General features: G+C 40.3%; 1 pseudogene; it reads right to left on the bottom strand.

Annotated features, from left to right (window-relative positions):
- Positions 1-3,328: 3,328 nt before the first annotated feature.
- Positions 3,329-4,592, bottom strand: LOC124086218 (AP-4 complex accessory subunit RUSC1-like; annotated as a pseudogene).
- Positions 4,593-13,574: the final 8,982 nt, after the last annotated feature.

The following is a 13,574-nucleotide window of genomic DNA, read 5'->3' as shown; positions in this document are numbered from 1 at the left end:
GTGACCTGTCTCCTCCAGCCACAACCTGCCTGCCTACAGTTACCAGCCATTTAATCCATATCAGTTGCTTAAGCCACTGATTAGGTTAGATGTCTCCTAACTTTTCATCATTTTGCCTGTGCAGTGCATTCTTGCATTGTGTCACACATGAGCTTTTGGGGGACACCTCATATCTAAACCATAACAATAGGAAAGTTTGGTCAGATTCATTCCACCATTCCTCCCTTTTTCCATCCCTTCTACCTCCCCCTCAGTTCCCTTCCTCTCCTCCACTGATCTTTCTTCTATTTTAATGGGATTCCCCCTCTCTTTTTCTTTTTCCCTTACTTTGCTCTAGCTTCCAAATATGAGAGAAAAGATTCAACCCTTTACTTTCTGGGTCTGGCTTTGTTTCACTTAGCATGACATCTTCCAGTTCCATCAGTTTACCAGCAAATTCTATAACTTCATTCTTCTTTATGCCTGAGTGAAACTCCATTGTGTATATATGCCATATTTTCTTTATCCATTCATCTGTTGGCAGGCACCTGGGTTGGCTCCATAGCTTGACTGTTTTGAATTGTGTTGCTATAAACATTGATGTGGCTGCATCCTTATACTAGGCTGATTTTATATCTTTTGGATTTATGCCAAGGAGTGGATAGCTGGGTCATATGGAGGTTTCATTCCCAATTTTTTGAGAAATTGCCATACTGCTTTCTGGAGTACTTGTACTAAATTGCAGTCCCACCAACAGTGTATGACTGTACCTTTTCCCCCACATCTTCACCAACATTTATTATTTTTTGGATTCTTGACAATTGCCATTCTGACTGGAGGGAGATGAATTCTCAATATAATTTTGATTTGCATTTCCCTAACTGCTATAGATTTTGAACATTTTTTATATACTTATTGGCCTTTTGTATTTATAATTTCTTTTGAGAAGTGTCTCTTTAGTTCTTTTGCCCATTTATTAATTGCGTTATTTGGTGTTTTGGTATTAAGTGTTTTGGGTTCTTTATATATTCTGGATATTAATTCCTTATCCAAGGAGCAGGTGGCAAATATCTCCCATTCTGTGGGTTTTCTCTTTCCACTTTTGTTTTCTTTTCTCTGCAGAAGCTTTTTAATTTGATGCCATCCCTCTTATTGATTCTTAGTTTTGTTTCTTGTGCTTTAGGAGTCTTGCCTGTGCCAATATATTGGAGTGTAGAGCCTACATTTTCTTCTAGTCTAACTCCTAAGTCCTTGATCTACTTTGCATTGGCTTTTCTGCACAGTGAGAGATAAGGGTCAAGTTTCATTCTTCTACATATGCATATTCAGTTTTCTATATTTTGTCATTTTTGAAAAAAGCAAAAAGGATCGAGCAAGAAGTCACCTGACACACAGTGGTATCTTAAAAGTACTTTTGGCAAATAATTCATCTGTAATTTTGAATTATGCTCTAATATTTTAGTGGGAGTCTGAAAATAGGAAACAAGATACTCTAAAAATAGCTTCATCCATACTTGGAAAACAAATGATTTATATAACTGATATATCAATTTGTTTTATATGAATATCTCAGAATAAGCAATAAATTAAGAGGAATAATCTTTACTAAACCTGAATTATTTCTCAGCCATATGGATAGTAACCTCACTGTTGATGTTATTTGATATCAATAATTTGAAACATATAGACAGTTCCATATTTTAATTACCTTCTTGTTGAAATGCTCACATCTAATTACAAATAATTATCCTGTAATATTTTCTTGTATATATTTTGTCAGACATTATCTTGTGAAGAACAAATTGATTAACATTTTTTTCATATTTTTTCAAAGATTTTTGTTATGTTTTTCCTGCAAAACATCAGCTGTGTTGTTATAAATGAATATTTATTGTGTTCTGCTGGTTGTTGGATGGGAAGCAAAGTTGACAAATTATTAGATTACTCTTGAAGCTATAATTATTGTAATTTCTTTTGCAGCAATCCATTTGAAGGAAGAAAGTGCCACAGCCTTTAAACTACCATTGAACCAAGAATACTTGTTAATGACTCTTCTGCACAGAGAATGCTGGACAGTTTTAGGCTTGTTTTCAACTGATGTTCAATGACTATTTCCAGTTTACTTTTTCAACTTCTGCCCCAGAGACCTGGCACTAGATAAAGTTCAGGTATACAGGAAAATAAGGAAACGTATGATGAAATTATATCATTGAGTCTAGAGTTAAATATCTCATTCTGTCCAAAGGTAACAAAAACTCTAGCATGCAGTCATTTTTGGATGAATTCCACTACTTGCACTGGGCAAATCCTCATCTTCCTAAGCCATGGCTTAGACCCCCAGAGGTTGAGTGACCTGTAGCAGGCACTGTTGGCACTGTGCCCAGATTTTTTTGGATGCTTGTTCCCCATGTTTATGTGCCAACCCATCACTCTCCATCAATCATACTTTTCCATCCAACAGCCTGACAAACAGCTCCTGTTTGGAGTCTTGTTTTCTAACTGCGGGAGCTATTTTGTGCAGATATAAACATTTTGTGCAAATGTGCAGATAACTTTGGAAGGCTGAAAGTTACTCTTCGGTAGCGATTGTTGAGTTCTGGAAGCCCAACTCCCTGCCATCCACTGCAGCAGTGTGTTAGACCTCTCAGCCTGGCTTATCTTCCTCCCTTTTCCTGTCTCTTTTACCATTCCCTTACTGCCTTTACTTCTTTGCTGCCCTTACTTCTTTAATAAATCACTCTCACATAAATCTTAATTTTAGGATTTGTTTTAAGGAGAACCTGGATTAACAAATAACCCAAAGCCCTAGCCTTTGTCTTGGCTTTCACCAACACTGCATCGTTGAGATTTGAGGGGATTCAGGAGGTAACCTGCTTATCATTACTGCCTTTTCTCTCTCCATCTTTTTGTTTGTTTGGCTCTTGCAATAATTCATCAGTATTCTAACTCTTTATATCCCCTTTTACATAGTCACCATGTTTGGACTACTGATAGCATTAAAATGTAGACAATTGCACTGACACAGACCACTTAGGGATGGAGAAGAGGGCTAGGTTCCATTTTACAGATAGGAAAGGAGATGTTCCCTTATACAGATGGGAAAGAGGAGAGAGGTTTCATGGGAGGGGATTCCTCTTCAATATTTGGAAGAGCAGGTTTCACCTAACAAATGGGCATGAAGGGAAGCAGGAAAGTTTATTTTAAAGATTTGCAGAAAAGATGTGGGAAGAAATATCATTTTGCAGACAGGAAAAAGGTTTCTGGGATGGTCAGTTTACATATGTTCAGAAGCTGTTCCAGTCCCAGGTGACAGAGGGACACATACATAGGAAAGCAAAGCCTCCTAAGGCTAGAGACCAAAGGAGGTATTCCCCACTGGCACCAACTCTTCCCTGCCATCCCACCCACAGCATAGCCAGTTTTCATCCACTGTGGCAATGGCACTCAGCACTTCTCCACGCCAGAAGCTTAACTGGTCAGGTCTTGCCACAGTGTGGTCACAGAAAGCCCAAACTGCTCTGTGAGCCTATGCTGTGCTGGGTGCTGAGGCCACAAGCTCCTCCTAAGAAGGAGTCTCTGAAGGTGCCCTGCTTCACGTGAACCAACACACTCATTGTTGGGAGTAGCCCACTGGATGGTGTACTGGACTTTAAGGCTCCACTCCGTTTCTGTGGGGACCCCAGACAAGCCAAACAGTCTCCCAAGCCCAACACTTCTGCCTGGTGCCACTTCCTCTGCTGGCAGAGGTTTTTCCTGTGTACCCTCAGCTGCAGTTTCTTGTTGCCCAAGTCTCCACCAGGGAAGAGGGAAGTCCTCAGTGCCCCCTGAGGCATAGACCAGGAGACCTGGGTCAGATGCTCCCACCAGCTGACTGGTATAGAGGAGTTGAACGAGCTGATGGGTTGGGAGCTCCCTCCAAGAAGCTCCCCAGAGACTCTGGGCCAGCCACCCCCACCCCTATGCTTCCAGTGCCACATGGCTTATGCATTTTTCTGTAGGGGTGAAGGCAGGCATGGAGGGGCAGGGGCTCAGGTTGACCCAAGGGCAGGTGGTGGTACTCAAAGAGCAGGTCCAGATGGAAGGTAAACACCCATAAGCTGCAGCAGGAGTAGTAACTCTGGACAGGGAAGGGCACTGAGTACAGGTAGAATAATCCGGTGGGCAGACACAGAAGGGACAGGACAGCAGGCTTGCAACTTCCCGGAGACTGGAAAACCACAACAACTGCTTGGTGTTGAGGAGGCCCAGGATGAAGGCATGAAAGTGGCTGTGGAGGCTTCTCAGCAGAGCCAAACGGCTGCCTTGGCTATACCAGGATCCCAGGGAACTGCTGGAGTCTGGCTTCATGGATGTCTCCACCAGGGACTGCTTCTGTGTTGTCCAGTGATGAGGTCTTATAGGAAAGGTTTCAGCCCATTTGCCAAGCAGGGAGTGGAGGGATGGCACCATCAAGTGCCCCACACCCGGGTTCAGCCTGATGTCCCCCAGCTGGGCCTTCTGAACCAGGTTCCAGGAAACCCTGAAGTGTGAGATGATTTTATCCACTGAGGCACTGACAGGAGACCTTTTTTCTACTCCTTCAGCTGCCCAGTCCCACTATGGACATCTGCCATCCACAGCCGCTGGGCCCCAGGAACACCTGCAAATGACTCAGAACCATGGAGTACTCCGTCCGGAAAGTCCCAGAGCAAAATGACTACACTAAACCCCCACCCAGCTGACTGGGGCCTATAGGACAGGAGATGACTAGGCCTGGGACCTGCATATAATTTCAAAATAGCATTTAGTGCAAAAAGTTGAAACCACAAGGTATCTACCTAATTTAGCTCTGGTGACTGGGGTATATGAATATTAATTCTCCCACTCAAGTTCTTACAAATCCAGTGTATTAATTTTTGCAACTATTATTATTATTATGAAGCAGCATGGCTGGTTGAAAGACAAATCCTCAACTACTCATATATTTAGAATAAAGAAAGAATTCAATTTCTTACTACTATTTCACTCCATGTGCATAATTGCAAATATAATGATAAAAAGTAGTTCAACTTTTTGAAGAACCACAGTCAAACACTCCCTCATAAGGAGTGAAAAGAAAGTGCCGCAGAACATACCTGGTATAAGAAGCAGGTTTATTGTCAGGAGCCTGACAGGCTGCTCTGAGCAGAGAAAAAGAGAGCAGCAGCAGCTCCTTCTAGCATGTTACTTTTTTTGGTGGGGCAGGGTTAGGAGGGGGTACCCGGGATTGAACTCAGGGGCACTCTACCACTGAGCCACATCCCCAGCCCTATTTCGTATTTTATTTAGAGACAGGTCTCACTGAGTTGCTTAGCACCTTGCTTTTGCTGAGGCTGGCTTTGAACTCATGATCCTCCTGTCTCAGCTTCCCAAACATCTGGGATTATAAGCATGTGCCACCACGCCCTGTGAATGTTACTTTTTATAGGCTAGAATCAAGGCCTCGGATTAGGGGAGGGAAACAGGCAGTTTTCCCATCTCTCAGAAGGGAGAACAGGGAAACCAACCGGCAGGTCCCTTTATCTTCTCAAGGAGAGAACAGGGAAACCAGTATGTCCTCAGGGGCCAATAAGTCGTCTCCTATCTCTCTGTGAGAGAATGAGGAGAGACCAGCATGTCTCCAGGCCAGTAGGTTTTATCTCGTGCTAGTTTCTATTCCTTGGGAATAAGAACAGTATTCATAAAGTGGGGTGGGGGAAAGGAAGATGGCTGCAATTATGCCAACAAGGAGTAATCCTGAATTCACAGTGTTCCTTGATATAAGTGGTCAGTTACCAGTTTGAATATTATGATGCCCACGAGACCTGTTTTGACAACCTTGCTTGTAATGTCTTACATTAATAAGAATTCTTGCTTTGTGGGTCTGGGGTTGTGGCTCAGAGGCAGAGCGCTTGCCTGGCATGAGTGAGGCACTGGGTTCGATCCTCAGCACCACATAAAATAAAATAAAGTTATTGTGTCCACCTAAAACTAAAAAATAAATACTTTTTAAAAAAGAATTTTTACTTTGTAATTACTTCTAAAATCACTCTGGAATAATAGAAATAATTGGATAAGCGTTAGTATAAATAATCCAACTTCTATTTTTGTAAATGTATTTTAGAATAATTGATTACTCAAGCATTTGCTAAATTCCTGAGATGACAGCAGATGTATCTGAAAGTAGGACTAAAACCAGGGCCATTTTCCTAAATATAATAATTTTTCCTCACAGCTCAAGGATTAAAACAGAAGTAGGCAGTTCAGTTATTAACCACTGTCAAAAACTATTTTCTCTGAACAGGAAGCTCTTGATAATCCAGGGATACTTTTGTCTTCCACTTTCCATCCCTGCTGGGAGACAGGTTATCCCTGATGTCACAGCACAACTCCCCTTGATGTTATCTTTTATAGGCAAGAATTATAGCTGCGTGCTAGGGGTGGGTTTAGTCTTGACTGACATAGTAAGCATCCCCTGATCTTATGGAACACAAGTTTGTTTCTTGGGAACAGAGAGAGGCAGTTTTCCTATCTCTGGGGGCAGGGGGAGACAGGAAAACCATCAGGTCCCTTTATCTTCTCAAGGAAAGAACAGGGAAACCAGTACATCCCCATCTCAGGGACCAGTAAGTTGTCTCCTATCTCTCAGTGAGAGAACAGGGAGAGACCAGCATGTCTCCAGGCCAGTAGGTTTTATCTCGGGTTAGCTTCTATTTCTTGGGAATAAGAACAATATTCATAAAGTGGGGGTAGGGAAAAGGAAGATGGTTGCAATTATGCTAACAATAGTGAGTAAAGAAAGCTGTTGCTCGTCTTGCTATAAGCCTTCAGGGGAGCTGCTCAAGAACTGGAAAGGAGAAACAAATTCAGGCAGTTTAAACAGTTCTGAAATATATACACTATTCATCCATATTTTCTAAGTTGTTCCCAACTAGATTGTTGAAAGTATGGCAGAATGCACAGCAGCAACAAAACCTGAGTTGTAGCTTTGTGTCAAAAATGTTAGTAATTATAACAGATAATGTACAAAACTTGGACCAGAAGAGTTAAAGTTAGGAGACAATGATTATATCATGGTTAGGAGATAATGGTTATATCATGGATGTGTTTTGAAGGCACAGCCAAAAGGGTTTTCTAATCAATTAGTGAAAGATGTGAGAAAAGAAAAGTGAAGATGGAATTTGGGCCTGATCAACTGGTAGGATGGAGAAACCATCAGCCACATGGAGAAAACAGAAGGTAGGGCATGTTTGGGTGGAAAGATCTGGAGTTCCAGTTTTTGATATGTTCAACTTGAGATGCCTGTTATACATCCAAGAAGAAATACTGAATAGGCAGTTCATGAGAAAGGTCCAGTCTGGACATATGACTTGAAAGTCATTATAATATAAGTGATTCTTAAAATGATGAGACTCTTTGGCATCACCGAAAAAAAAAGAGAGGGAAATAAAAACAAGAAGATAAAGAACCGAGCCCTTGGAACTGCAAATTTAAAGTGTGGGAAAGATGAAGAGGAATCAGCAAAGGAGGGTGAGAAGGAAATGCCACTGAGACAGGAGAATGCAATACCCTAGGAGTCAGATGCCATAGACTACATTTCCTAAAGATGGCCTCAGTGTTATCTCCCTTACAAGAGATGGGGACTGTTTCCTAATGAATGTGTCAGGTCTGTGACTATGGTAAAAAATGAAATTAGATGATTCCCAAAGATATCCAGACAATACAGATTTTATCTGGCTTCTTTCATGCCTGGGGAGGGCTGAGTCACTGTGTAAGTTATCTGACTCTGATGCTGATGCTGCCCTGCTGGGGAGAACAGAGAGAGACACACAGAGAAACAGAGACACAGATGCCAAAGTAGCACAAGTGTTCTAGCCCCTGGGTGTTTAAGTCTTTCCAGCCCAGACAGCAGGTATATGAGTGAATGAATTTCAGATCATTCCAGGACCAACCTTCGGGCCACCCCAGCTAACACCAAGTGGAAAATAAATGAGTGTCTCCACCATGCCCTATCCAGATTGCAGATCCATGAGCAAAATAGTAAGTCATTAAGTTTGGGGTCATTTGTTATGCAATCCTAATAAATGGAACACCAAGTGCAGACAGACATTTCTCAGAGAAGAAACTGCTCAATTGTTTCAAAGTCTGCTCTAGATAAAGTGAGATGATGATTCAGAACTGTCAGATTCACAAGGTAGAGAGACTAGCAATACTGAAAAGTGATAAGGGCATAGATGAAATGGAGTGGGTTTAAGAAAGAATGGGAATTGAATTGGAAAGAGCCAGTAATGACAACTGTATCAAAGAGTTCTTCTTAAAAAAGAAATTTGAGAAGTGGGGCAGCAGCTGGAGAGGAAAGTGGAGTTAAGCGAGGGGTTTGAGACTTCCATGTGTAGACGCAATAGTACATACATGAATAGCAATGACTCAGGAAAGAGGAACATGGATGATGTGAAAGAAGAAAGTAACTTGAGACACTTCCACGAAAGGTAAAAGGTACAGGGTCTATGATTGGGATGCAGGTGGAGGGAATGGCTTTACCTGGAGCTTAGATGATTTGTTCAGAATTAGCAATGAAATCAGAGCCTATTCAGGTAAACGGATTCTCACAGTGGTGCATAGAAGAGTGAATTCTAATATTCTTGCTTCCATTTCCTTAGTGCAGAGTAAATAATCTAGGACAATATGTGGGTTTAGCAAGCAGGATTAGGGCACACTTGAAGTTCATAGTCATGAATTTAAAAGGAGAGTGATTCGTGTGTTGATGCTTTTGTTCAGCCACAGCCAGTGATCCAGGAGTAAGCACAAAGATGGAAGATTGGATTTCAACAGGATTAAAGTGCTGTCAGGAGAAAACTATTAAGAAGGAGGAGCAAGGAAGGTAGGGAATCTATATAAAGGAACGACTAAGACTGATTGCCTGGGGAATTTAATACAGGTAAGAAGAAATAGAAGATGTGTGGGGTTGAGGGAATCAACTCTTACTGCAAGATGCAGTAGGTTTCCCAGTAGGTTGAGGGACTCCTAGTAGTCATGTCCTGGTAGTCATCCCCATTTTGAGAACAAGGAGAGGTTAAAGTGCTTGTAAATCAAGTTGTAAGGAAGTGGCAAAGCTGGAATTCAAATCTGGGCAGCTCAGCTCATGTAATATGAAAATATTGCCTTTCACAGTCCAATTCCCCAACAGAAAGAAAGGAGAGAGAAAAGAGCAATCAGCACTGATAGTCATTAAGAGCTCTGAACTCCAGATGCAGAGGAATATCAGTGAGAGTTCCCATGTGCTGTAAGAGCTTGGTTTTAAGTCCTGAGTGACATTATATCATGTGCTTTATTTTTCTTAGGAACTAGTTCTGAATTCTTTGACAGGGATTCAGCAAATAGTTGGCCTATGGGTGGAGAAACAAAACTGGTAGTTTCAGTCTACCTTGTGGGCCTGGTGCACGTATACTTCCTTACTGGCCTATTTCCTGCAGCCCGTGGAAGATTTCATCAAAGGAAGCACATGTCATAATTACATCATGAGCCCAATTGTTTAAAGTTTCTATTATGGCCAATTAATTATAATGAGAATCAGGGGCTCTCTGGTTCAGCCCTGATGAGATGCTTTGGCCAATAGCATCATGTTCCAGTTATGTGAGGATATTTGTAAGAGGAAGTTTGGTAAGGGAATGGGACAAAGCCTGTGTGTATTATGCTCTCAATTGTATTTGCAATATCATTTCCTATTGTTGACTGTCCCGTAATTCTGGTCCTGTAGCAACTCTGGCATTAGTAATATGTTTATTTCCAGAGGAGGTGGTTTGGGTGGAGAAGAAGTAATAGCTAAGAGGTTGTTCTCTTTGTGTTTAAAAAAGGGGGATTAGCTTGACTGCAGTTATCTTCTTTTTCTTTTTGCTGGAGCTAGAGGGAGAAAGAGAAATAGGAATACATTTGATGATTTAGGAAATTAGCATACTAAAATAATTTGAAGAAAATTAGTCTGTTCAGTACCAAAATAAAGTTGTGGAGAAGGAGGAATTTTCTCTACCTGTTGCTCAGGCCATGTTGTTCCCACCCACTCTAGTCTTCTAGCCCTAGCCCCATTGAGATTTCTGGGGTATTCCATTACTCTATAAATCCTGATCCATGGCATTAAAAAAAAAAAGTTTGGCCTCAGAAAATTCTGAGTTTTTTTCTAGGTTCCATCTCCTAACGTGTAGCCTTGGGCCAGATAAGGCTCTCTGAGCCTCAATTTCCTTCTTTTCAAATGGGAATCAGAGTGCCCACCTTGTGGGGTGGTTTGTGAAACTGAAATGAAATAAAATACAAAAAATAACTGGCTGCTGACTGTTGGCACAATATCTTGCTGCTTGGGATTCTTTAGCCCATCCCTTAATTCTTCCTTCCAACTCTTCTTTATCTTTTATTAGAGTTACAGTATCTCCTGCACTCCAGCTAATTTAATGCATCTCCGTTTCATCCATTTATCCTCCTTTTTTCTTCTAGCATTGTAATTCTCCAATAAAACCTTTCCAACTATTCAGAAAATATAGTTTGCTTATCAAGTTGCCTTTGAAATTCCCATGACATCAATCCTTCAATAATTTGGTTTACACACTGGTACAATGTTTCCCTTTTTATTTGTGCTTCTCTAAATTGGTATCATACCAGAAATCTTATTTTTCCCAAAGAACCTTATACATTGTTTCTAACATGTTTTATCATGTATTGTCTCAGTGGAGTTTTATGACATCCCGTGCAGTAAGGAGGATAGATATTATCATCACTTTCTACTTTTATGAATGTAAAAACAGGCTTGGGGGAGGTGGTGGCTTACCAACCCGAGATCACCAACTGGTTTCAGGAAATATGTTAATAGGCCATCTTGATCCAGCAAATACTCATGACTTTCAAAAGCCACATGCCCTTGTTCATTCTCTCTTATACTGTATGTGACCCTAATTCTTGCATTGAAATTGTCTGACTACAGAGCCCCATATGGGTCTGTAATATGGGTGCCTGTATATTCTAGTCAATTTCCTAGACTACCCTGTAGAATCTGTTTTAAGAGTCTTTTTTTTTTAAAGAGAGAGAGAGAGAGAGAGAGAGAGAGAGAGAGAGAGAGTTTTTTTAATATTTATTTTTCAGTTTTCTGCGGACACAACATTTTTGTTTGTATGTATGTGGTGCTGAGGATCGAACCCGGCCACACGCATGCCAGGTGAGCGCGCTACCGCTTGAGCCACATCCCCAACTCCAAGAGTCTTAATATGATGTAAATCCCATTTTTCTTTAACCTGAAATGTTTGTAAGTGCTGAAGAACAAGAAATATTGATTTTGATATTCCAACAGTTTAGAAACATCAAGAGCAATACCTTGATCTTTATAGTAAAGGAAGATTTCCACCAAAGTATTAAATTTTGGCTTAAAGAATTGGCAGATATTTTAAACAAGGGAGAGAAATGAATTACAGTAGATGGGGTAGAGAGAGAAGATGGGAGGGGAGGGGAGGGGGGATAGTAGAGGATAGGAAAGGCAGCAGAATACAACAGACACTAGTATGGCAGTGTGTAAAAACGTGGATGTATAACCAATGTGATTCTGCAATCTGTATATGGGTAAAAATGGGAGTTCATAACCCACTTGAATCAAATGTATGAAATATGATATGTCAAGAGCTATGTAATGTTTTGAACAACTAATAATAATAATTAAAAAAAAGAATTGGCAGATTTTTTGATCAAACTGGTTCAGCCATCCCTAATTACAATTTATAAATTCAATAGTGTGCTAATTTTTATTGTAAAAGAACATACTTATTCCTTATCTCAAATAAGTGCAGTGTACTTGGATTAAGTTGATCCTTGCTCTTTATGTCTCAATCTTTATATTGCTTAGTCTCCAAAATGTTATTACACTCTGATATTGGCAATATAATAACCTTCTAACTATACCTGGATTCTAGAAAAGTTTAAAAAGCATTTGAATCAAAGTGTGAAATATGATATATCAAGAACTATGTAATGTTTTGAACAACCAACAATAAAAATTAAAGGAAAAAATAAATAAATAAATAAATAAAGGGAAAAAAAAAGAAAAGAAAAAAGCATTTGAAGGGATTTAAGTAACCCCCCCTCCCAACAAACTCATATAATCCTGATGACTTCATTTGTGTTTCATACAGTCCCTTTTCAAACTTGAAACTCATCATAAGGGACATAAGAACACAAAACAAATACAACCCTGAGAAGTACTTTTCTTGTTAGAAGTATGTACACATATTTATTCTGGCATTAAAAATAAGTCAAGATCCTTTCTTTCCTTTCCTTCCTGAACCCGTTGTTGACTCATATGTCACTTGCCATTAACTTAGCACATTTTTAACACTTTGTATGTTTGTGGCTTTTTGTTTTATCTTCTAAGGAAGCTTTAAATAGTATGATATACATAAGGCTGAATTATTGTGAGTATTATCCCTTGGTCACTTAAACTAGATCTAAAAGACAATACTGTATTTATTCACAAAGGAATATTTGGAAATGAACTTTCAATTCAGCAATATCTATCATAAATTTACTTTGCATGAAGCAGTGGGAGAGAAAAACAGATATCAATGTGGACTTGCTTTTGGAGTACATGAAATTTACACATAAAACAAGGAACTACTAGAGGATAATTCAAAACAAGTACAGGATGGAATCTAACCAATTGGTAGGTAGAACATGAAATGTGTTGGGGCAGATAGCCATAAAAGATCCCATAGATCTTAAGAACTTAAACAAGCTTTGATTGAGCACAGGACAAAGTCTGAATGAAGCTGTACCATTAGGAGTAAACTTAAGACGTTTATAGAACAGAGGAAGTGGGGGAGACTTGTTCCTGTAAAAAGAAAGAGTAAGGGTGGATGGGAAAATTGGCTCACAGGGTCAGGTGATGATAGCCAGGCCAAGTTTAGATTTGATGTGATATGAAGTGGTAGGCCTTCTACATACTTGAGCTGAGGTGTGGCTTGGTGAAATGATGTATAAGCAAGATTACTGCAGCAATGGAATGTAGGGTAGAGTGGAGAAACGAAAATCAAAGAGGCCAATGGTTACGGGGCTCATGGTGATGAGTGCAAGAATTAAGTGGGCTACAGTGGAAATATTGAATAGGGCATAATTTGGACGGGAAAACCTTTAGGGCAGTGATTTCTCATATACAGGAAAAATCAAACTGAAGATGGCTAAGAAGTAGACTAATGAGATAGAGAATAGGAGGCTGATGTGGGCTTTGGGGAGAGCAGTGTGCAGAATGCAATGGGCCAGGAGAGACTGGAGGGAAGGAGAAGTTTGCTAAGTAGCAATGACTTCCTCATGTAGACTGGTGGGTATTGAAATGAAGGATGACTCAAAGAAAATCTCAGGGAGAAGAGATTTGCTTTGATGAAAAGAAAAGAAAAAGATAATAGTGTAGAAGTTAGTTGTCTGGATTTTGGCAAATATTGGCACCATCAACAGAAAGAGGTAGCAAGGGAAGATTGACTTGGGAAGGAAGTTGAATATCACACAGGCCAAATGTGAACTCTGGTGGAAACATCTAGAAGGGCCTGTACTGGGGTGAGAAGTTAGGTAAGACA

This window comes from Marmota monax, unplaced genomic scaffold (genome assembly GCF_021218885.2).
Source record: "Marmota monax isolate L192 unplaced genomic scaffold, Marmota_monax_Labrador192_F-V1.1 WCK01_AAM20220418_F8-fsc00005, whole genome shotgun sequence".
Lineage (NCBI taxonomy): Eukaryota > Metazoa > Chordata > Mammalia > Rodentia > Sciuridae > Marmota > Marmota monax.
The sequence above is the reverse complement of the archived record's forward strand: the minus strand, read 5'-3'. Positions and strand labels throughout refer to the sequence as shown.